This window comes from Canis lupus, chromosome 19 (assembly GCF_011100685.1).
Source record: "Canis lupus familiaris isolate Mischka breed German Shepherd chromosome 19, alternate assembly UU_Cfam_GSD_1.0, whole genome shotgun sequence".
NCBI classification, from domain to species: Eukaryota; Metazoa; Chordata; class Mammalia; order Carnivora; family Canidae; genus Canis; species Canis lupus.
The window spans coordinates 47,822,521-47,847,852 of NC_049240.1; the positions used below are offsets into that span (position 1 = coordinate 47,822,521).

The 25,332-nt window shown below is 36.0% G+C and overlaps 1 protein-coding gene across 14 annotated transcripts in view; it reads right to left on the minus strand.

The window, feature by feature from the left end:
• Nucleotides 1-25,332, minus strand: part of GTDC1 (glycosyltransferase like domain containing 1) — a 392,925-nt gene that overhangs the window by 205,675 nt on the left and 161,918 nt on the right. The window lies entirely within an intron of this gene.

Sequence of the window (25,332 nt, forward strand, 5' to 3'; positions counted from 1 at the left end):
AAAGAGGGACAAATTACAGTCTCTGAATAGCTGAAGACATTTCAATGGCACAATTTTGATGTAATGCCACCTTTATAACATAATGTAGCATCATTTGACCTTTACAGTTTTAATTCCCATTCTAAAAAATGAGGATCAAGAAGGTTAAGAGTTTTTGTGTTTATTTTCCCCCTGGAATCACATTGGTAGAGAGTAGCAAAGCAGAAACTCCTGGTCTTCTAGGCCTGACGTACTTTTCATTATACCACGGATATGAATTGGTAGTGGGCCACTTACACTCCAAATGCTTTTTTCTGTACTTAATAAATACAAAATATTATACTTGTTATTACCATGATTACAACTACTATAAATTCTCCCTTGCTGACAAGCCAAATGGCTAACTTCAGGTGTTTATATGATCTGCAGCACTAGCCTTTCACATAAGAAGAAGGATTACACGATAAGTGCATATATCATAAATAGGAATTCTAGTGTCTTCTTCATGGACTAAAATAGGCACATAAGACCAAAAGGCAGTGATCTCTCTTTAAGCCCATACTGCTGTATTAATGTCATGGTTTAATGCTTTGAAGTAAAAAATCTTACAAAGGAGATGTATTTATTTTTTTAATTGTCTATTTGTACTCAACTAAAGCAAACAGAAAAACTGTGGTGAAAAAATGTCCTATTTTGTCCAAAAATATTCCCACCACCACAATCAAGTATAAGCCTTTCTAAAACTGCAGAGATGGAAAATTCTGCAATATGAAGATATTTGCTTATCTACAAATCTGATCCTTAGTAGAGACAATAATAAAATATTAATCTCAATCAATCAATATTTTCCTTAAAAGAAAATGGATGATGACTTGTGGGTCTAATTATTGAGTAATACCCCTACTCTCCCTCCATACAATACTATTGTAAGCAATGACTCACTCTTAATCATGAGACCTGAGCAAGGTTTTTTACACACAAGGCAAAAAAATTCATTAAATGCAGCCCCCATATTACTTATTAACTACAAAGAAAAAAATAGTACCTTAATGGACAAATTTGGTAGACATCAATTTACCCAAGTCATCAAACTTAATATGAACAATAACAGGACAAGTGATATGTATTTCCCAGTGTGATACACTGACAAAGATACAAATCACCAGTGTAGTATTCCTGCCAAAAATGCCTGATCTGAATTTGGTCATGAGGAGACAATCAGATAAAAAATCTGCAAAATAACAGGGCTTGATTTCCAGAAATGTTAGTGGCATAAAGAAAAAAAAATCTAGATTAAAGGAAAATGGACACCAAAACAAAATGCAATGTTTGATTCTTGATTGGGACAAGACAGTTATAAACGACATTATGAGAACAATAGGGAAACTCTGAATATGGACTCAGTTAAAGACTGTAAATTTTTATCAATTAAATTTCTTTTTTTTTTTAATTTTTATTTATTTATGATAGTCACAGAGAGAGAAAGAGAGAGAGGCAGAGACATAGGCAGAGGGAGAAGCAGGTTCCATGCACCGGGAGCCTGATGTGGGATTCGATCCCGGGTCTCCAGGATCGCGCCCTGGGCCAAAGGCAGGCGCCAAACCGCTGCGCCACCCAGGGATCCCATCAATTAAATTTCTTAATGTAATAATTTTATTACATTTTATTACATTTTTGAGAATCTACTTATTCTTAGGAAACACACTGAATTATTTACATGTGAAGTGTCACCATGTCTACGACCAATTCTTACATGTTCAGTTAAAAGGCTACTAATAACAATAAATATTCCTATGTATATATTTGCATAGAGATAAAAAATGTAGAAAATGTTAATCTAGTCGATTAATCTAGATGAATGGTATGTTGTAACTCACTGACCTAGTCTTCAAATTTTTATTTTGTTACACATTTACAAAATTACAAATTTGAAGAAATATGCATTAAATGGCAGTAAGTAGAAGGGAAAAATACATTCCATAAAAAATAAACCCATTATATATGTACTTCTAGTCATAATCCAATTGTTAATTTCCTACATGAAAATTATCCTCAGGATGGATCATCTGTAGCAAATGTTTAACCAAGAAGAGTCCTTCACTATACTCCTACCATACACCTCCTCTCCTTACTCTACCTGCTAGCTGATCCATAATTAAGAGATTCAGATCCAAAGTTGAGCCTTCCAACTAAAACCCCCTAAATGAAATAATGTAATATATTCAGAAGTGAAATGACAATGATCTTCATAATATTAACCATTTGGGACTGCCCAGACCAACACTTCCTTCAGTTTGTTCAATCATTAACAGGAAAATCATTTTACTTTTATAACTGATCTTGAAATAGCCCTCACAATTTCTAAATTATAGAAATTACCTCCATCATTAGGAAAACATTTCTTCTTTACTTTTTCACTTGTAAAATAGTAGTTAAATTGGACAGGAAGAAGTTCCAGAAATATTTAAGTCAGTGGCACACAAAAAGAAGTCATGAATATGCCCACGAAAGGAATGCAGGTAAATTCACAGGCAATTTTTACTTTGCCCCTTTTCAACAATTAAAAAAAAAAAAAAAGTTAATGCAATGAATGACATCACTCAATCAGCAGCTAACCCCTAGGCTTCCAATGTTCATCTTGCCTCAGGTATTAGTTAAGCAATAAATCCTAACAAGGTGAGCCTTATCATCCCACACTGTGTCTCTGACAGGAAAGGGCACAAGGTGATAGCAAAAACCACTAGGAACAAGATAATTCCTGACAGCTGCTGCTTGAGCACAAGTTAAATTGAACAGTTTATCTCAGCATGAAGATGTTATAAGGTTTTATGTTTAATATTTTTAAATTAACATAAAAACCAGAGAAAGCGGTTGTGCAATCTTTCACAAACATGACATACTACAATCACTGTATAAGCTGGATTAGTACTTATTACCATGCTACTACAGAATTAAGCTGTTTTTAGACCACCAAAGAGCTTTAAATTGCAACTTTTGTCTCTGTAAGAGAAACCTATATTTAAAATGTCTGCTAAATTCAAATTAACAGCTACATCATTAGCTTATACCATCTCACCAAAAGTCTAAGTAAGCTGCTATTATAACCGTCTAACCAAAATGGCTCTGTGCTGTAAGCCACTGTATCCATATATATGTTTCAATTGTTTCCAATGCACATTATATCTACAAACTGAGGCATATTTGCTCAAGGAATCCAAAATCATTCAATGTAATGAAATACAAGATTAGAGATTTTATATTTTTCTGGCTCAGTTTGAATAAACTAATTATTTGCCTTTTACTCTATTCTCTTAATACATAAAAAGAGATGCTGAAATATACCTAAGCAAGCGTGTGAAGAGTGAGCCACTATTATCACAATGCACACTTTTATTATCTTAAATGGTATGGAAGGGAAGTGAAATGAGAAACAGAAAATAGGCATTCAATATTCCAACCACCACCATGCAATCTACTAATCATACTTCATGAACTAAGTTATCTCAACTGACTCCGTGAACTCTTTTCAATGGCCCCTTCCACCCCCAAAAACAATTTATCACATTTATCACATAATGGGATACAGTACACAATTTAACACAGATACTGATTTGGGTTGAATTCTCAAATAATTTTTTTGCAGGGCTTCAGTAAGTCTTTCACAAAAGAGTCAATTTCATTCTTCCAGTTGTGTCTCCTTGCTCAGTAACTAAACTCCTTGTCCAGACTCATGTAGCTCGGCCTCATTAACAAAATCTTTGTTGTTCCACTGCTGCTTATCTTGATTCTTGCTCCTTGATATAGACTGTCTAGAATTCTAGATCCTATACTTTCTGTGGTACAGTGTTTTCTGTGATGATGGAAGTGTCTTGTATCTGTAGTATCCAATATAGTGGCAGCTAGCTACATATGGCTATGGAGAACTTGAAACGTAGCTAGCGCAAGGGAAGAACTAAATTTTAAATTGACTATAGCTTGATCAATTTAAGCATAAACGAAACCGCCATAAAGTAATGGGTACTGTACTGGAAAGTACAGCTCCAGGTGGACCAAATTTCCTCAATCCAGTACTTCACCCATGATACCTGAAAGCAATGTCTCACTGAACTGCTTTTCTCATGGAGACCCCTGACCTGCTTGTGATAACCTAATTTCTAAGTTCCTCCTGACTTGCTGAATTTCATCTACCAGGTTCTCTAATTCTGGAATGGCATTATTTCTTTTTCCTCCTGCTAATGAGAAAGCACACGCTCACAACAGAAAATGTTTTAAGTACAAAAAAATATATATAAATTAAGTGAATGTCACCTGCAACCACTCCAAAAAAGAGTCACTATTTTCATTCCGGTGCTCATTTAGCCAGTATATATTGAGTATCTATTATTTGCAAGGCACTTGGCTAAATGATGGACATAAGGTGGAAAATAAAGTAGCTAAGGCAAAAAGAAAACTGGCAGGTGGAGGAACTGAATAAGGACCCAGGAGACTAGGGACACCTGGGTGGCTCAGTGGTTGGGTGTCTGCCTTTGGCTCAGGGAGTGATCCCGGAGTTCCGGGATCGAGTCCTGCATCAGGCTTCCTGCATGGAGCCTGCTTCTCCCTCTGCCTGGGTCTCTGCCTGTCTCTCTCTCTCTCTGGGTCTCTGCTTCTCTCTCTCTGTCTCTCTATGAATAAAATCTTAAAAAAAAAAAAAAAAAAAAAAAAAGGACCCAGGAGGCTGAAGGAATTTGCTCAATGAAAAAGTGGCCAGAGAAGAGGATAATTCTGGAAGTCTCTGGAAGAAAAGACCTTATCAAGAGAATAATTTTGGATATAGTGGTAAGAGCAATGGAAAAGAGATTGAGGATTTTTAAGAAGGGAAATGCCAAAGTTATATATGCATATTGAGTATATTCACTTTTATTCTTTTCACTTTGTAGTATGTATACATTATTGCATAGTTTAATATTTTTTGCTTTTAACACTTAACATGTTGTTTTACTGTGTAAAAACTTATTTCTGAAACATATGATTTTTAACAGATTTCATGATATGATGTGTCATAGTATCTTCAACCAGGGCGTGACTCTTATATTCACATATTTATGAAGTTTAAACATTCTTTTGTATAGTCTCTCGTATTTCTATGACATTTGTCTATGTATTTCATAAGATGTTTTATTACTTTTTAGTATCAGAAAACTTTACACTGACTACTGTATGGAGAACATACTGTAAGGAATCCCTTGGGAAGACAGAACAGTAAGGCGAAGAGAAAAGAAGTGATGGTGGCTTGGGTCAAGATGGTAGTGCTGGAGGTGATGAGAAGGAGCCAACGGTTTGCTGATGAACCGGATATAAGAAGTAAAAGAGAGGAATGCTATCATTTCCTTCACTTTGTCACTTCCAAAGTGTGGTGATAATGTTTTAATATAATAGGAGCTCAATACACATATACGCATAGATGAAAATTATTTCCAAACCCTTCAAAAATCTTTGGCTTAAATATATATTTCTTTAATTTGTAAAACCTGTGTAGAATGATAACAGAGTTCTAATATTCATTAATCATTGATATGCAAAATTCATTTTAACACACTATGCTTTAGTTGTCAGCTACTTCATCTTAATTAGACCATTTCTACTGCATGTTTAAATGCTGTGGACTTTCAAAAACCTTCAAGAACATGCATAACAAAATGTTTCCATTTGCTAAAACAATTAAAAATACAAGATGGAAGTCTTATCTAAAGGGAATGGAAATGTAGTCATTTAATATCCAGGTTCCTGTGATGGGTAATTTACAGGCTGTTAAAGAGAGTATCCAGCTTCCCAAAAGCTGTCCCACAGGGTAGCATCAAGTAATCAGTTTTGCTTTTTTCCTCCACCATATAATGTTCCTTTTCTGTGCTTATCATTATGGCCAAAGGAATACTGTGTAAAGAACACTTGTCTAGAAGGCAGGGAATCAAAGTCTGTAGGTGGGACATGCCACTGAACAGTATCTCCGAGTGGTTTCTTAATACATATCCACTCCACAGTCATCAGCACTCTGACCTGCCTTACAGCTGCCTAAGGAGATAAATTATACATATATATATATATATATATATATATATATATATATATAAATATATATATTTATATATATATATAAAATAAGCTTTTATAGCTAAAGGAGCCACTTAAATTCAGGTGTCTCAAATTATTCAGGCTAACTCTCAAGTCTTTTAATTCTTGGTATTGTGTCTAATCCATAAAAGACACCCAGTAATTATGTTGTAACAAGAAAGGAAGAAACAGGGAGGGAGTGTGTGTCTAGAAAAAAAATAGAAATAAATCGAAATTTTTACTGTGTATACTTAAACACTTTTGATGTATTCTGGGACTAGAATCTATTAAGAGTGTTCTTGTAAGACACAAAGGAATATAAATCACTCAGACCATTTATAGATAGATCTGTTTTAAACAATCTATCAATTAGTATACAAATCAAAATATTGTTAAGTCTTGACAAACTAAGGAGTACAAGATAACACCCCTGTTCCAAAAGAGCTGAAAGTATAACTGGTAAAATAAGCCATAATACAGGAAACACTAAATAACAATCAAAAAGAGGAGTTCTAGCTCTGTCCTGCACAAGAAATGTGACAAAGCAGGGCAAGACGGATTATAAATAAAGGGAGAGGAACTAAAGACCATCCGTTCAGAGGAGGAAAACAAAATGAAGAGTAGTGGAAGATCAGGAAGGGTCACGCTCATGGAGGGTATCAAGGGAGTCCTGGGGCCTGAGGTCTTGGATCTGGAATGGTCATTGCTACTTGAGTTCAGTAAGAGGAGGGATGGTTGCTTAAAGTTTAGAGTTTTAAAAAAAGTAAGTAATCAAATAAAACTGGAAAGGTGTTCCTTCCATCAGACCTAGAAGCACCCAAATATAGCATAACAAGTTTGCCAAGTTCACACTTTATCTGTAGCAATACTGGGATCCACTGTACGTTTATAATTATACTAACAATGCTTTATTTCTTTTTATTATCCTTAACTAAGTCAATGGTGAATGCTCCTTGGCTGAGAAAGATGGTAGTAAAATGAGAGGACGAGTTATCAAAGTATCACCATCACTACGATTCTCAAAATAAGAAAGGTTGTTCTATACATATCTAAAGATAAAACCAATTTGTTTAAAACCATGCCTGTCCAACAGCTATGTGATCATATTCTAAAGGAAGACAAGGAGCCATGAGTAATGCAAGAGTTGTTTTTTTTTTTAACATATATCATCTAATTTAATCATTCTAAGACATGTGTCTTATTATTTCCAGTTTACTAATTAAGAATTAAAGCACGAGAGGTTTGGTTAAGTGCTAAGGCAATAGCAGTTACTAAGAGGCAGAGAGGAGTTCCAAATCCAAGTCGATCTGGACCCAAAGCCTCTATTTTTTTTCAGTTATTCCACACTGATTTTGAGTCATCTAAGATTAGAATGTGACTCAATGGTTCCTGTTAACTGTACTTCTCATTATCATCTGTGTTTGAGAAGTAAAAATATAAATGGCATAAAGAATGGCATAAATGGCATAAAAAATAAATGGCATAAATAAAACTGAGTAGTTTTATTTCACCCCTTCATTCAGCATATATTTACTGAGTGATTACACTGTTAGATAAACTGTGGAAAGCTAGTGACCATCAGTGAAGGATCTCCTGGAGACATGCAATGGAGGTGGCCACTCCAAGTCAGCCTACTGGAATAACAAGGACGTGGTCAGGCACTGGGATAGAGAAAAGTGGCTGATATTAAAAGCAGTGGAGATAACAGCAATATTGACTTGGTTACGGGAGGGCAGGCTAAGGGTAACACCAAGGTTTCTAGCTTGTGCAATCAGATGGGCAATGGTAACATTCCTTAATACAAAAGGAGAAAACAGATTAGTGGTTGGAATAGAGGAGAAATGAAGGGACAGGTTCTACAAATGTAGAATGTAAGTGGAGTGCCCAGTAAGTAACTAAAGATAACAGATAATAGACTGACAAAAGAAAGTGCATTGGAGATTCAATTGAGCTAAAGGAACTGGTCACCAAATGTGTTCATTAAAAAACGTGGGTTCTGGTTTGTTACATAATTTTACATATCTTTTCTACATGTTTCTCCAATAGTCACAGGTTATCTTATTTTCTCCTAGAAAATGAGAAATGAGAAATGAGAAAAATTAGATCTACTGTTCTTTTCTTTAGTATCCTATAGTTTCTCTATCATGACAGGTACCACTCTGGATTTTAAATTCTCTTAGGACACGCACGCCCTGTATCTTCCTTGTTCACTATCCTATCTTGGATGCTCAAAAAATGTTTTGAATTAAGTGAATGAACAAATGGATGAGTCAGTCATTTGTAACCTTAATGACACTGAGAAAATCAAACTGGTTGATTTTCTGCATAAGGTCGAGTGTTCAATATGGTATTTAGTCCTTACCATTAAAAACAAGTTGGGAAGCAACTCATGTCCCGTTGGGAAGCATCTCACGTCCCCAATAGAAAACACTTACCTTCTACCTTGAGCACACAACACGAGTCTAGGATTAATTATTTGATGTCACTTTTGATCGAACTCGTTACTTTTTCTTTGAGTCCCTAATAATATCTCAGGCACTGTTCTCTGCTTCATCATCCTAAAATATCAAGGACTCATGATATGATCCATAGAAAAGGAACTCTTGGGGAAAGGTAGGTGTCAACCTGGTACAAAGATCAGGAATGTACAATATCATGATAATAATTTCTGTCATCTTCAGGGATTCATGATCATAGGCTTTGAAGAACTAAGTCAATTAACGTGCAAAGCACATCTAACTTGCTGAGTGTGCTGGGAACACTTCATATGGTGTTTTATCTCCATAAACTAATATAATTAGTATGTGAAATATTTATAATTCACCTCATGATTAATCTATTGTAGACTATTCCTTAACAGCAGCATATTATTTTATATTGGAATGTTCTTTGCCCTTTAGTTCATGGCATTCATGGAGTTCACTTCTAAATATTATAAAGTTGGAAGACCAGAAGCCCAAGGTAATGGATATAGGTCCTATCATTACTCTAACCCAATACTACCTATGTTGTTAGGATTATATATGTTTAAGGACACACTGACCAGTCAAGCCAGAAAGACTACCACTCAAATAGATACATAAAGCTCAGATCAGGCACAAGCCTGAGAAACAAACTACAGACAAACACAAGTGGCTTTTTGATATCATCATCCTCGGCTTGAATATTATGACACAAGAATAGTTAAAACAATCATAACAACAACAACAATAATAACTGCCTCCTGATATATCAAGTAAACTACTCCTGAAAACCATGGGAAGTAAGGTATTTCGTGCCCAAATAACGAATAAGCTACCAAGGAAAAATATGGTAACTTGCTATTTTTACTGAGTCACATCTACCGCTAAAATTAACAAGCACAAAATAAAGTGCCTCCTAAATATTCAGTCTTTCTATAATCGGTCATAAGACCTAAATTTTTTGGTTCTTGTGAGTATTTGATTTAAATTTGCTTCCCAGAATCCTGTAGTCTATTGAGCTGTTCTATCATTTGATTTGTGACATTTTGTTGTTATGCTTCTCATAGAGATTATCCCTGTGTTTTGATTATTTCTCCTATGTTTGTTTTGGCAAGTCAAAGGCAGTTCTTTGAAATCTTCCCTGAATTTGGAGCTTAATATGCCATTTGAAGAAATACCTCCCCACAAATAATTTAGTTAGTATCCCTAATGTTTTGCTATTTTACACATCACTTTAATTATAAGGGTATCACTAGTTAACTAATTACAAAAGTCAAAGCCAGCAAAATATACTGTACACAGTAGGCACTCAAAAAGTATCTGGGACAGTGAAATATTAAATAATATAGTACTTGGGCAGCCCAGGTGGCTCAGCGGTTTAGCACTGCCTTCAACCCAGGGTGTAATCCTGGAGACCCAGGATTGAGTCCCACGTCGGGTTCCCTGAGTGGAGCCTGCTTCTCCCTCTGCCTGTGTCTCTGCCTCTCTCTCTCTCTCTCTCTCTCTCCTCTCTGTGTTTCTCATGAATAAATAAAATCTTAAAAATAAATAAATAAATAAATAAATAAATAAATAAATAAATAAATAAAACATCTGCAGTAGAAAAAGAATCTGGAAGTGAGAGTCCCAAGACAGTGTCCTGCTCTTTCATACCTTTTTTTTTAAAATGAGATTTTTATAAACGTTGATCTATTAATACTATTTCTTTCTCATCAAGCCAACAACGTAAAATTCTATGAATGTGCTTCCCAGTCTATATCAACAAAGGGAAACCATCTGAAAGCTAGCTTTTTAAAAATTAAAACTTCCTATTTTAATAGAATAAAATGAAAATTTAAAAATCTATGCAGCTAAGTCTCACAAATGAAAACATTTTTTTTTTCACATGCTTCCCTGGATCACAACTTAAATAATTGTCCTTTTTTTTTTAAGTAACTAATATTTACATAGGTACAGGAAGAAAAAACAGATGAAAAGTACAAAATATTATATAAACAATATTGGTAAGATGATCTAAAATGGAGTCTTAGTGTCATTCAACACAACCTCATGGCATGGTAACTTTCTGAGATGCGTTTTTCTTGGTCTCACCCTTGATAACCACACTGTATGTAGGACTCACTAAATATGACAGCTCATAAAATGCCTCAGGCCACATTTGCTTACCAGATGACTGAGGAACATGAAATGAGGTCACCTGCTCTGGGTTAGCCAGTCAGAGGCAAAGATGAGCTCAGGATAAAGTCAGTGGCAGAAAGGAAGCCAGTCATGAGTTTTGCTTGTGAGCTTGCCTCTTAATTCCAAAGGTGGGAACAACTTCAAGTTTGACATTGGGATTAAAATAATCTCCGTTTAATGGGGAAAAAAAGCCCATTCACTGAGAGGAAAAAAAAAACAACAGAAAAACTACCTTTGACCTGTTCTTCCCTTTCTCGCCACACAAAACAGAGAGAAAGTACTTGAACATGAATGTAAATATGCACTACAACCTCCCTACAAATATCTTGGGTCTCAATGCTATTTGAATTTTCCATTGCCTGTACCTGAAGGTCACATGCCATAGATTACCTAAAAGCCATCCAAAGCCTCCTTCCACCATGTAAGACATTTTCACATAGCATAGCAGGGACGCATCACTTCCCAGTCAGTTCTTTCCTTTCTTCCCTTTTGTATTTGTATATAGTCGTGGTCTGGGAATGTCAGGAAATACATAGAATGCCACAGGAGAAGCAAGAAAGTAACCTCAGACCTGGCCTGCGAGAGCCAGAAATGCTGTAAAGGAGATAACGCTTGAGATGGACCTTAAAAGACGAAGAAAATTTCCAGTTTGGTATGTGTGAAAGGCAGCGATTGGAAAGGGGGAAGATTATGAATTTCTATTAATATTGCAGAGAAAAAACAAATATCTAGGACTATAAATATCTGTATTCTATTCGGTTAAGCAAATATTGAGCATATTTATATATATATATGAAATATATATTTTTAAATACATATATATATTTTTTTTTAAGATTTTATTTACTTATTCATGAGAGAGAGAGAGAGGCAGAGACGCAGGCAGAGGGAGAAGCAGGCTCCATGCAGGGAGCCCGACGTGGACTCGATCCCAGGACTCCAGGATCAGGCCCTGGGCTGAAGGCGGCGCTAAACCACTGAGCCCCCCGAACTGCCCTACATATATATTTCATATATATATATATATATATATATATATATATATATATATATATATATAAAGATAAGGGATAATAAGATAGACTTGACATTTGACATCCTGCCCTTCATCTTTGTATTTTGGCACCAGAAATATAAAGAAAGGGCTGAAGTTATAGGAGAGTTAACATTTGATGTTTTAGATAACTTTGGTTGAATCCCCAAATTCGTATACACTGCTATTACTCATTATTAGAGATTCCAATTCATCACACATGAATTTCATGACAAACTGCTCCCTTCCTAAGTGCCCAAAGTTAAACACACTCAGATGGGACATTCTAATAACTTTTTTTGTAATAACTCCTTGACTTAAAAAAAAAAAAAAACACACTTGAAAGAAACGTTAGTATTTTGCCTCTCCATAGGATTCAGTAACAAGGCGAGATTCTCCCAAGAATATTCCAACAGTCCTTGAAAAACTAAGACTGTCACAAAACCTGAGCATCTGGCAACTCTGCCACCATGAAGTATCCATATGGAAGAGACCAAAATGTGTCAAAGTACCCAAAACGATTTTGGAGAGTGTAGAAGATAGAATAAATAATTCAGTATCGTCAACACTTTCAACAGCAGGTAGTGGATATGCTACCTGCTTCTATAATGTGCCAGAATGTAACATAAGTGTGTGAGGCTGTGTGTGTATGTGCGTGTGAGAGGAAGGCAGAAAGAATATGAGTATACATGAGGCGAAAAACCATTTTTATATAGAAATATTCCTTAGGTAGTTCTCTTTGTAGGGGCATCGGATCTCTGTAAGCACAGGTTTATAGATATACAGAAGAAAAAAACAGAGTCAATGAAAATTTATTTTTAAGATAAACATAGCAACAAATATATTACTTCAGAGTCAATGAAAAAAACTGCATTAACTTAACATTATGGTTGAAACTGTATGTGCAAAAAAACTCAGAAAATCCAAAATTATGGTTCCCTCAGCAACCATAACTGTGTCCTCATGCATATATGAGTATTTTGCATTACTGTAATGATGATACATTTCAGCCTTAATATCAGTTTATGCAATGTGACTGAATTAGGATTCTTTTGGGAAGTATAAAACTTTGAATTTCTGGACTTTTGTGAATGTAAAATCTTAACCGTAAAGTTACATTAATATAGGGTGGAGTCTTGCATTTTATTTTCTAGCATTTAAAAAAAACAAGAGTGAATGGTTCACAATATTAAAGTAGTAAAGGATTAGCTGATTTATAATAATACCAAAAAACTTGATACAGAGCCTAATTCCTTAAAATAGGGATATACAAACTACAAACAAAAAGAAAAGTCCCTCTGAAGATTAATCAAAGAACAGGCAAGACATTTTTCCAGGAGTAAGTTTTACTTTTTCTATAAAACATTAGTTTCTGATTAAAAGGTACTTTCATTCAACCATATTTCAACATGAATATAAATACCAACAGCTGAAATCATTCTCTTACTATATCTTCCTGCATCTTATCAAGAAAAGATGAGTATTAAAATGGTGCCCTATATTTTCAAGAGGAAAGCTGGTTGAAAGTCAGTTTTCCTTCTTATAGGTGTAACATGGCAGGATATAACTTATAAGATGAAACTATATTATGCCACTAACTACTTTTTGATCATGGGTTTGAGGCTCTTTCAAACTATAGTTCACAAAGAAATAAATACACAGTAATCAAGTTAAGCTCCAGGAGGAGGTAAATTGTTTTACACAATTACTTAGTGCTATACAGCCACCGAGTAATTGGAAGATGAAGTAAACAGCCGCGGCATGATAGGTTCAGGAGAGAAGAGTCAAAAGCACATTTGTTTAGGGAAAAATTACAAATATTTCCATGCAGGGACACCTGGGTGGCTCAGTGGTTGAACATCTGCCTTTGTCTCGGGTCGGGATCCTGGGGTCCTGGGATCAAGTCCTCCATCAGGCTCCCCAGGAAGCCTACTTCTCCCTCTGCCTATGTTTCTGCCTCTCTCTCTGTATCTCTCATGAATAAATAAATAAAATCTTAAAAACAAAACAAATACTTCCATGCAGGTATGATTTTCAACGGGCCTCACAAAACTGATCAGTAGTTTTTCAAAAAAATGAAGACATTCCAGATAGACAGAGGAACCTATAGAAAGATCCAGAAATAAAAGTGCTCAACATCCTTTTGGAGAACAGAGATTTTATAGCTGAAGAGGTGGTTCATAAAGGAGGAGCTGTGAAAGGAAGAGCTGCAAATGCAGATTACAGATATACTGTAGAGGACCTTGAAGGCAAGGAGGACAAGTCTTGACTGCAAGGTATAGGCGGTAGGAAGACACTCAAGTTTCATAACCAAGGAGGCTATGCTTTCTGGGAGAAGAGAAACAGAAAGCAAAAGAAGGTTCAACAAAACCCCCAAGCAGAGACAGCAGAAGTAGTAAAGACTGAAGACAAGGGGACTAGTTATGAGATTATTATAATAACCCAGACATGTTGCAGCAAAGTCTGGAAAAAATGTGATAACAGTAAGACATAAAAAGAGAAGAAAGGATTAGAAGGTGCTTGTGAGATTTTGAGATATAGGAACTGTTGGAAAAATTGTACATCGATAAAAATATAAAAAATCAAGGGTGGCATCTGATGTGAGGACAATGAATGACTGAGTACTGATCAGTAAATCTTCAGTGTAAGGTATCAGGTTCCATAGAATCACACACTCCCTTCAATAAAAAGTTAGAGTCTTCGAAGGTGCAGATTACAGGAATAAAAACAATTTTGTTTTTTATATGTAATCGACAAACCCATACTTTCTCTCTCTCTATCTATCTATCTATCTATCTCTCTCTTTTTCCTTCTAGGGTTGGGAAGGTAATGGCACCCATTATACAAATAAGAAAACTGAGGCTCAGCCAAGATGACTCCCCAAACCTCACACAGGATTGTCGTGGCTAGATTAGGCTGGAGATACGGCTTTTGAAGTCTTTGGTATAGAAGTTATTTTGAAATTATAAATAAGGTCATCCAAAAAATGTGAAGATAAAAAGATAAGTGAGTTGTGTGCAGAACCATGGGGAAAAACTAGAAGCACAGAGCAGTGATCACTGAATAGCCCAAGAGATGACAAGGATGCCTAGGAAAGCACTACAGATCCTGGCACTCAACAGGTAGGTACTCAATGCATCTGTCCCATCAACAGCTAAAAAGGAGACAGCACTAAACAGGGGTTTTATATCTGTAGTAGATGGAGAGATTATTTCTCAAACTTTCTTAAGGCAATCACTTTTCTCAAAGAAATTCCTACACATAATTCCAATATGTAAAATGCATAAAAAAACCATTGAGTAAACCAAGGATAGGTGGTCTGGAGCATCACCTAACTTGAACTCTCTTCCTTCTCTTCACAACTCTTCCTTTGCACATATATTATATAGCCACCCCTAAGAGAAAATACTGGAAATTCTTTAAGTTGGTCATAAGAGTGTTATAATTTGGGACCTCTGAGTTTGGTGCAGAAGAAAGCAACAGTTGGTCTGAACAAATCAAATCAAAATCAACAACTGGCCTGCCTAGACTTGATTTCTAACTAGACTTTCCATTGCCATGTTCTTCCAGTAGCTGGGGTCTTTCATTAATGCTTTCATGGATTTCTCCATGGCCAACAACTTTCTTCACTTATGAGCCACATCATCAGATCATTTGGACATCACAGCTGTATACTACAGAAATGGCACATTTAATTGAGTCAACCACCTGCAGCTTTCTTGTTCCAATAACTGTCACAGAACCTCTCCACTTGCTGCATCTTGTAACTGGTCATGCCACGTGATTGCACATATAAGTCAGTGAGAATAAGAATGGCATAATGTCAGGAGGTTGGTATTAAAGAAGTGAATACCCAAATTTGATATCTTAGAGGAAAGCAGTTGTATATTTTAATCATGTTAACGGTAACACGTATGACAAAGGAAAGGATCTGAATGATCCTAGAATCGACAAAATGAAGAGTTATTGAGCCCCTTTAAACAGCAGACTCACACTGTTGTTCCACTTTTATATAAATTGTAAGTGAAAAATTCAGTCCAATTGGATAGTAAAAAACAGTAATCATTATAAAAAAACATCCAGCCCAACCAAGTAGTAAAAACAGTAATCATTATAAGATTTTATTATGGCAGTACCTTTATACAAATATGAAGTAATATATAAAGAAAATCACAGGCTGATTCTTGGATAATTTATTCAAGGAGTAAGTTATGAAAATTCATCAATAAGTAGAATAAATGAGGCAACTCAAAAACAGCTCACCATAGATTCTATTTATGCAACTCCAATTTTAATTTAGTCTGTATTGATGGACTCTTTTATTTCATGTGTTACAGTCATGTTAAACTAGACACAACATGCACTGAATCTACAGCCTACACAGTACAAAGACGTCTGGACGTGACACAGACAGTCATTCCTTTTGCTTCAAGCGATAAATAGTTCAGTTGTAAAAAGGATTTTTAAAACTGAACAAAAATCAGTGAATATTTTTTTAAAGTAACCACATGCATTAAAATTTTTCTTTTACTCTCTTATAGTTTGTAATTTGTCTTTGGAAGGAACCATGCTGACATTGTCCTGGGTATCCTTGGGTCTCTGCAAAAAGAGGCCACAAGGAAAGAGAACAGAGGCAGGCAGAGGCCTGGTCCTCAGACAGTGTACACACCAAAGGAGCAGAGCCACCTATAGCACTTGCCATCAAAGAGAGTGAGCCAGTCAAAGGAACTAAGTCCGAAGGGTGTAACTTGGGCCAGACATAGGTTGAATTCAATGAATAAAGAAGAGTAAGGATTCCAAGAAGTCCCATTCAGAAGTCAGGAGGTGGCCCTGGAAAATCTTGTACAAAGTCTGACTAGGAATATGCAAGGGATAAGATTGGCAGGAACTAAGAAAGGCGTCAACAAGGACCCTTCTGAAGGGGTCTATGGGATGAAGGGGAATCATCCAAGGGAAGAGGGAAACTAAGAAGAGGAAACCAGGTCATGTCAGCTAAAACTGGCAAGTACAGGAAGAAAGAAGATGGGAAAGCAGGAAAGTGAGGGCTAGGGCTGATACCATGGCAACTGGCAACAGAGGACCAGCAGGGTGGAGGGTCAACTGATAGAAAGGAGGGGTCTAAATAGCTGTGCACATGAATCCAATGTCTGGGATGGATAAAGCTAACTCCAGGTCCCATTCATCAATGGATCTGAGGCTAAAGATGCATGGGAGACCCAGGTAAGAATGGCTCAGGTGTTAGGCAAAGCAGACCAGCAGGCAGGGGCATCCACAGATCTGACTGGGCCGAGCTAAGGGAAGCCCAGGCTTGGAACAAGCTAAGAGTGTATAAACAACAGAAAAGAGAACGCAAAAAGGTTTCTGAATTATAATATATGAACTTGGTAAAAACTACAAAGCAAGCCCAGAATATGAAAATATAGATTTATCTGAAAGACAATTAAGAACTCTATTTTTACAAAAACCAGGATCCTCAAGAAAATTAAGAATAAAATGAAAACTTCTTAAAGTACAACATAATGAGTATACTATTATCACAATACTATAAGACTAGATATACAGGAGAAGGATATAAGGAAGTAAGACTCTAAGGTATAGCAGCTGCCCAACTGGGATTGTATGGATTTCCACATTTTATCTCCAAGTGTCCTATCGTGTGACTATATATTACTCTTTTAATAAAAGTGAAAGTATCCATTATAAAACTTTTAATAGCAAGCATGCCTAGTACCTTTCCAATAATCTGATTTAAATAATTTCAATGTATTTCTTGGGTAAGCACCAAAGTCCTTGTAAAATCCCCCCAAATTAGAAATCCCTATACATAATTTGTACATCACTATAAGGTAAAGTTAATCTAAATAAATAATTTAAAATTTCCATTTTAAAAATTTTTTTCTTTACTTTTAGATATAAGAAATATGTTCTAATAGCACCTCAACACAACAGTAGGGAAAATGAAATCAAAGGAAGCATTGTCGTGTGCTGCAATGCAAATTATTTAGGAAACAGTGCTAGAGACTGCATGTTTTTGAAGGGCAAGAATCACGTCATCTCCGCATTTGATGAAATTCCACAATGCACAGATACCCCGCTTAACCAATTGTATTCACTAACATTTAAACTAGGATGGTGATTAAGAACCTGGATGCCGAAGGCGGACCATCTGAAGGTCCCATGGACTCTTACAGCAGAATTCGCAGGAGGGCCCACCCCCCAGGTCTACCACGGGATCTGAGTGAGGGAACACGACACGGGTCTGATCATGGAATCTGAGGGCACATCACCAGCATCTGCGATGGGATCTGGGGGAGGGCATACCACCCAGGTCTACCGCAGGCTCTGGGGGAACATGACCTGCACCACCAACTACTAGCTATGTGATCTTGGGCAAGTTTACTGACCCTCTGACTCAGTTTCCTTATGTGATACATGCGGCTAATAACAGTGCTCTTCTGTTGGGTGGCATAAGGATATGTGAAGTATTTAGACTAACGCTTCCCACACCGTAAGCACCTTCCCACACCTACAAGCGATGGAGACTATTTGCCATGATTATTGATCAATTCTGTTTTTGGAATAAAATTCCAATTAAACGGTGAATCAAAGTTCAAACTACAGCAATACTGGTAAGTTCCCTTATTCATCACTCTACAGTTTATACTCTCATGTTTGTTTTCATCATACAAGATGTCACTTACCAAAATTATTATTGGAAAACTCTCTCACAAATGAACAGCATTAGACTTAGTTACTCTTGATCTTTAGGCAACAGTCATTTTCCAGGGCCACTGCGTAAGTAAGCCCTAGGCTTCCTAGAATCTCGTGAAAGAACATTTTGTCAGTCTTCCTTCCAAACACAGTGTGTGAGAATCCAATTTGGTTAAATTTTGGATTGTTGGCAATTGTAAGCTCATCTGGGAGTAATTTTTCTCCCTGGATGACTTGAGCTTGAGCTGGGAGAGGAAAAATTAAATTCTTTTTATTGCCAAAATCATTATATGGACTTCCTTTGAAGTCTTTTGCAATGAATACAGTGTCCTGTGTACACCAGCCACCCAATTCTCAGAACTCCCAAGTAAGTGGTCCATCAATTCAGTTCAAATTATATTTTATATGCTACTTTGGTGCTAAGATTAATTTGGGGGAGGGGGAGAGATAACATTTTTAAAAGATTCTGATTGGGTTCATACTTCAGTTTTTAAAGTACGGTTCAGGTCAGATCAGAGTTAAATTAAATTCGAAAGGTCCAAAACAGAATTCATCATCTAATCCGATACACATATTCTTCGGCTGTATTTATTATTGCAGCTAAAGGCAGAACCATGCACCAAACCAAAAATCTAGTAGTGATCCCTCCCTTTGACTCACTCTCCCTAAATTTCCATAAATAACTTAATGAATCCTGCCAATTTTATTTCCTGAATATTTCTCCACTCTGTCCCTTCAAGTTCATCCTAATTTCATTTTACTTAGTGAAGCCTAGTTTGCTACAAAACCCACCCAATTAACCTTCCTATTCCCAAGCCTGCCTTCCCAACAAGCTCATCCTACAGTGAGCTGCGGAAGTCATGCATTGAGAAGTAAATCCAGCCAGGTCACTGCTCTGTAGAAATCGCAAGTTCCTTCAATTAGTATGTGAAACGTCCACCCATACTGGTCTCTACCCAGGTTTACGAGCTCATCTTCTGCCTTGATCTTTTTTCACAATTAGAGCTTCAAGAATAATGATGATGGCTCCTTACGTGAACCGTACTTCCTTTTACTTCCATGTCTCTGGTTAGTGCTACTGAATGGGCATGGTGTGCCACTAATTCTTTTGTAACATTTAAGAAAGAAATTTTCATCACCCCTTCAAGAGGGCCTCCTAGATCTTTCTAGTAACACCCAAGTTAGACTATGTATTCCTCTTGAGTGTTCCGGAATCTTTACATTCTCCCAACTAGAATATAACTTTCTTCAAATTGTCTGTCTTCAACTCATCAAACAAAGATCTTGGAGGTGAGATTTTATTCACTGACCTTCATATCCTCAGTTCCTGCCTGTTGATAATTAATACATTGAGCATTGAATATGTATATGTGTATATGTGTGTGTGCATGTGTGTGTGTGTGACCTTGACTACTTAACTTTGGTCACATTATGATACGTCAAATTTTTTATATGCACAAAATGAATATAAATTAATAAAAGTGAACATACAGCACTTGATTGTGAACCTGGATTTGCTCGATAAACAGAAGAGGAAAACTTAACAAATCTTCCATTATTTCCTCTTCTGTTACTTTACGTTAAATTGATTTTATCTTCTATTTTATTTATTTATGGGAGGGGGCAAAGAGCACGCTTGCACATGCGCACATGGGGAGAGAGGGAGAGTGGGGAGGAATCTCAAGTAAACACGTCACCTAGGGCGGTGGCTGACTGAGGGCTAGACGGACCTCACAACCCAGAGATCATGACCCGAGCCAAAATCAAGAGTCTGTCACCTGACTAAGCCACCCAGATGCCCTCTATCTTCTATCTTAATAGTGTTTCTAACATTCTTCGGACCCCACAGTGGTTCTGTTGCTTGCCTATCACAACTAAGAGCCCTGCCATTCTCTTCACCCTATATCCCATGCTTCGGCCATGCCAGACACCTCAGCACTGCCCCAAGGACAGGTCTGTGCCTCTACCTCTGCATGAAGAACCATTTCCTTCTATTCTCCTGGAATATGCATACTCCCATAAACCTCCTGCTGTCCTAGGAACTTCAAGTCATTTTTGTCTAGTTTTTATTTTCATAAATCTTTTTGCATCTCTCTGGCATAATATTCCTTTTGCATTCGTGTGCCTCCCAGTCTGCACAGTAAGCACTCCTTTCCTTTTCCATGCAAAATGCCTGTTATGTAGATGTTCAATAAAGATTAATTTAATGTATTCTAGATAAATTTGTCCCTATTCCTTCTCCCATCCATTGGGACTATTGAAAGGATTTGTCTTTAGCCACATGCTCTCCTCCTTACACAAATATTCCCCATGAAAATTCAATCATCCTTATAGCTTCGTGAGTAATCTTCAGAGGCAGATCTCCAGCTTTCATATATCACCTGAATTCTAGTCCTCCACTTGAGCAGCCCACAAAAAATACCTACTTGGAGGCCATGCTATTACTTTAACCTCGGTACACCAACATTGGACTAATCCATCCCTTTCTTCCCCCATAATTCCTTGCCCATCTCACTTCACTCATTCTGCCAAGAGCATAGTGTTATGCTAGACCCCTAGGGCAGAGCTGAAGTCATATCTGATTATTCTCTTACCCTTAAATCCTATAACAAAGTATGGCCAAGTTCTGCTAATTTCTACTATAAATAATATGCTAAGTTTTGCCTCTTTCCCCACCGCCCAGCACTGGGTTTTTATCAGCTCAGGCCACAAAAACTGAGTATCTACTTAGATGATTTTCCTGTCTTCAACTCCTTTCTAACATATTGCCTCCATGTTAATCTTACCAAAGTACACTTTACCTAATCAATCTGCCAAACCCTTTGGGAAACCACCTGGCTCTAAAGAAAATGAGAACAAGAGACCAATTTAGATTATTTTAAAGCAAAACATTAGGTAACTTTAATTCTCTAAATATTCCAAATTAAAGCCTGGTTAATGGGTAGAACTCTGGGTTTCTTGGATTTCAGTCTACTTATTTCATCATTTAAACTGATGGAGTTACTTTCTGAGAAAAGTCTCGGTCCTGCCAGCAGATCCTTCTGCAGCTCAAGGATATAAGCCAGATTTTTACTTTTATAACACAACACCATCTTTGGCAACTACAGAATTAGGAACTGTAGCATATGGATCTTCTTTCAGTCAACATAGAATACCAATACCTCAGATACGTGTTAATGACCTGAAGATTATTTGCCCTAATACAAACTAAAATATTTATAGATGAAATAATGATACACAAGATTTGCTTCAAAATAATCCGGTGTGGGGGAAGGGATGATTAAATGAAAGAAAATCACAGATAAGATTGATCATGAGTTGATAACTATTGAAGCTGAGTGATGAGAAACTAGAGCTTTATGATACCACTATCCCTATATTGATGTTTAAAGTTTTTCCATAGAAAGTTAAAATAAATGTGAAATCGAATGCTATAAAACATTATCAGCATTTACCATGGATAATGGAACTACGGCTGAACATTTTCTTCTATATCTCTAAATATTCTTCTCAGTTTTCTAAAATAAACAAGAATTACTTTAAGAAATTGTAAGATACTAATGTTTTAAACTATACTAATGAAGTTTCTATATCATTTAACCCTTTTCTTACTCAACTAATATTTGAAAGGGTGATGTTAGTTATTCATTCTTCAGAATCCTTTGAAACTTTATCATTTTATCAAGTGAAGGAATCATTAAGCTATGTCTCTGCACTTTTTTATGCTGGTACTCAGAAGAACTGTCTGCATAAGAAAAATTATTAGGGTCTTGCTTTTTACTGAGAGGTGCTCTGTGAATTAACATAACAGAAAACTTAGTCACATTGTTTTAGGATGTGCAGCAAAAAATTATCCATTATTATAGTCAATGCTCCTTAAAGATCTACCTAATGCAGCCTACTTAGAACTATGGTTTTTAACATAAACCATACATTAGAATCACCTCAGAGGTTTTAAAACTCCTGATGCCCAAGCCACATCTAAGACCAATTAAATTAGATTCAGAGGTGGTGAGATTCAAGCATCAGTACTTTTTAAACTTCCTAAGCGATTTTAATGTGCAGCCAAGGATGAGAGATATTGTTTTAAAATTATATAAATCAGTGATATTTTGTCGATTTTTTTTCTCATGGAAATTTTCAAGCACACACAAAATCGACAGAATAATAAGTCCCATGGAAGCAACACACAACTTCAACAGCTATCAATATTTTTGCTAAGGTTAGTTCAACTATTCCCCTAATTTTATTTTTATTTATTTATTTTTTGCTGGAATATTTTAAAGCAAATGTCAGACATACAATCATTTTATCTTGCAGTACTTTAGTATGCAAACATTGTTTCTTATGATTAACTGACTTAATTCCTTTTTATTAGACAACAAGAGGCTTTGATGAGCTTAGATTTTGTTCAAATGGATTAAGTTTCCTTAAATTAGAATTTCTAAAATAGCCATGTTTCCTCTATCCCTCTGTTATAACTTGGATTTTTATTTTTGCTTTTGTTCTAATGGTTTTCAGATATACTGTATATGTGCATTTTAATGAAAACCAGATCTTCTTTGATTGCATGAGTTTTAAACATATCCTCATATTACTGTCCTCTCAAGAATATATACAGTATCTATTCTGCCGACTATATCATGTCAACTCCCTCAGTTTGACTTCATTCATGGTATGTATTTTTCTTCATTATAAAAGTAATGTATTTTCATTATGGAATAATTTGAAAAATACGGAAATAGAAAAAGGAAAGAGTAACCTTACTTATAATTCTACAACCTACATGTAACAATATTTTACATTCTGGATATCTTATCCCAGTTTTTTTCTAAACATACAAACACATTTTACAAATCAAGATTTTACTGTATGTATCATTTCCATAATATAATTCTAAAATAATATTTTCATGAGCTTATTCTTAAGTCTTTAAATCTTTAAAAACATGATATTTAAGAGACATGGAATTAATATTCCACTATAGGAATGTCTGATAATTTACTAAACTATTATCTTATCATTGGATAGATTACTTTCCAGTGATTATACATAATGCTTCTTTGATAATTCTAATGATCCCTTTGTCAAGAACAGTAAAGGGTCTAAGATTTTGCTCTACCTAGAAGTTAACAAGATAGCTTGCCACAGTTTCTGGAGTGCTGGCAGCAGACATGACACTCCTGGGTCAGACAAAGGCCTTATTTCTTGGACACAATAAGTAGAATGAGCTCCCTTTCACATTACTTCTTGTCCTCCAAGGCCCACCACGGTAGTGTCAAGTGGCCCAGACAGATGATGCACAGGGACTGTGTCTGCATCACAGTGAAGGAACCCTGAGCTTAGGAAACCGAACCTTCCATAATGTACTGCAAGCAAACTTGCCAAACTTTGCTCCAAAGGGAGACATCATTATACTGGACAATAAATAAACTAGCCATCTGATCAGAGGTGAGTTACTATGTCTATATGTCAATGCTGTTGTGCTATCCAAACCTCCTTGAAAAAATAGTCCAGAACAGTAAGGCATTTAACACCTGCTTGCAAGATGTACCTGAATGTGAGCCCCATTGAAAATTGTCTCCCAAATTCCTTAAGACAAATATTTAGTGGGATGACTGAAATTCTTGATATAATACAGAACCATCAAATTATTTTCTAAAAAGACTGAACTGCTTTATACTCATATGATACCATATGAATGCCTCTGCTTTCCTTTCAAAAGCTTCCATGACTTTAACCTTCTCCTATTCTACTGTTCCCTCAAAATATATCACATTAATTAGAGGCAGAAGAGCAAAGTGATTAAGGAGAGAGACTCTGCAGCCAGAAGGCCTGAGTTTAAATAGCAGTACCACTATTTACTAGCTGGGAGACTTGGAATAGATCACTTAACAAATTTGTGTCCCAGTTTTTTCAACTCAGAAGTGAAGATAATAATCACCTTATTAACTATTAATACAATTACAAAATGTGTTAATACATGGATACCACTTAGAATAGTGCCTGGAAGGTGGTGAACACTATGTAACTGGATGCTATTATTACTATGCCTGGTTGCTCTTCCATGTTCATCCCAGTTCTACCAATGTTTCAAAGTTGAGTCATATATCAATGTTTCTATGAAAACAAATGATTTTTCCTGCTCTGAACTCCAAGTTGTACTCCATACCTCCAGACTTGTTCATTGCATATTACATTCAGACGTCTGGACTAAATACATGTCTTTTGTTTCTAATGCTTCATGACTTTCACCTGAATGACAGTATTAAAGGGCTTGTAATTTTTACAAAAATCTCTAACCTTCTTGAACCTACTGGTGTCAAAATAATGCTGCCCAAACTCTGATTACTGCAAAGAAAAGTCGTTATAAATATCAATTATGCAAAAAATTGAAGTGATTTTTTTAAAGGAGTAAATCAATAACTTTCTTTGTGTTGATAAGCAGTCAATTAAAATAGTGCTGGACATTTCAATATTTGAATGAAATATTTTTTAGCAAAATGTTTCCTGTATTATACTATATCAAGATAGTAGAAATCACAGCCACTCATATTGCCAGAGCAATATTAAAATTCACCATGATAAAGGTGACAGCAAATAGAACCAGGACTAAAATTAATAAGTGAGAGACCACATAATTTGTGGAATAGAGCCATTAGGCTGGGACAAAAACCAGATTAGAAATGCAGAAAACCTGCAGCGTTCTAAAATAAAAACATGTATTACAGGGTAGGATCTTCATTGCAATAGGCATTTTGAAAACCAGAACTATGTTGGTTTTTTGTTTGTTTGTTTTTTGTTTTTTTTTTTGTTTTTTTATTTTTTTTAAGATTTATTTAAGACAGAAAAAGAGAGAGGGAGAGTGGAGGACAGACA